General features: G+C 46.7%; 1 pseudogene; it reads left to right on the top strand.

The window, feature by feature from the left end:
* The first annotated feature begins 896 nt into the window (after positions 1–896).
* LOC115285292 lies at positions 897–1,252 on the top strand (annotated as a pseudogene).
* Positions 1,253–1,256: the final 4 nt, after the last annotated feature.

The following is a 1,256-nucleotide window of genomic DNA, read 5'->3' as shown; positions in this document are numbered from 1 at the left end:
GAGAGAGGGAGGCAGAACTTGAGAGACTATTGAATGCTGAGAATGAACTGAGGGTTGGGGGGAGGGGGGAGGGGGGAAAAGAGGTGGTGGTGATGGTGGAGAGCACTTGAGGGGAAGAGCACTGGGTGTTGTATGGAAAACAATTTGACAATAAAATATTATGAAAAAAAAAGAAAAAAGAGAAATTTAACAGAAGATTATGGGGGAAGGAAAGGGGAAAAAATAGTTTCAAACAAAGAGGGAGGCAAACTGTAAGACACTTAAAAACAGAACAAACTGAGTGTTGATGGTGGGGGGTGGGAGAGAGAGGGGAAAATGGGTGATGGGCATTGAGGAGGGCACTTGATGAGATGAACACTGGGTTTTGCATGTAAGTGATGAATCATGGGAATCTACACTGTATGTTAGCTAACATACAGTTAGCTAACTTGACAATAAATTATGTTTTGTTTTTTTTTTAAAAAGCACTTTTTTAAAAAAAGCGCTTCAGGGGCACCTGGGTGGCTCAGCTGGCTAAGTGTCTGACTTCGGCTCAGGTCATTATCTCAGTTTGTGGGTTCAAGCCCTGCATCAGGCTTTGTGCTGACAGCTAGCTCAGAGCCTGGAGCCTGTGTTCAGATTCTGTGTCTCCCTCTCTCTCTGACCCTTCCCTGTTCATGCTGTCTGTCTCTCCCTCTCTAAAATAAATAAAAACAGTAAAATAAATAAATAAAGCACTTTAGATAATGTGAATCAAGAGTTCGTAAAGTAACAAATTTTGAGGTAACTTTACCTTTTCTTTTTACAAAATCATGTGTGGGAAAGTAAAGAATGAAACTGACTCGCTAACCGGTCCGGGGCTCCCAGCGCTATAAAAACTTTATAAACCCCCCGGAGCCCGAGCAGTGTGAAGAAGAAGAGGCGAGAACGGCCCCCTGACCGGCCAAAGCCCGCGTGCCGCTGCATCCCCGCGTCCAGCGCCCACGTCCCGCCGCCGTCGCCACCATGCCCAAGAGAAAGGCTGCAGGGGATGCTAAAGGAGATAAAGCCAAGGTGAAGGATGAGCCACAGAGAAGAGCTGCAAGGTTATCTGCTAAACCTGCTCCTCCAAAGCCAGAGCCTAAACCTAAAAAGGCCCCTGCAAAGAAGGGAGAGAAGGTACCCAAAGGGAAAAAGGGGAAAGCTGATGCTGGCAAGGATGGAAATAACCCAGCAGAAAACGGAGATGCCAAAACAGACCAGGCACAGAAAGCTGAAGGTGCCGGAGACGCCAAGTG

The sequence above is a fragment of the Suricata suricatta genome, unplaced genomic scaffold (assembly GCF_006229205.1).
Source record: "Suricata suricatta isolate VVHF042 unplaced genomic scaffold, meerkat_22Aug2017_6uvM2_HiC HiC_scaffold_6674, whole genome shotgun sequence".
Lineage (NCBI taxonomy): Eukaryota > Metazoa > Chordata > Mammalia > Carnivora > Herpestidae > Suricata > Suricata suricatta.
The sequence above is the reverse complement of the archived record's forward strand: the minus strand, read 5'-3'. Positions and strand labels throughout refer to the sequence as shown.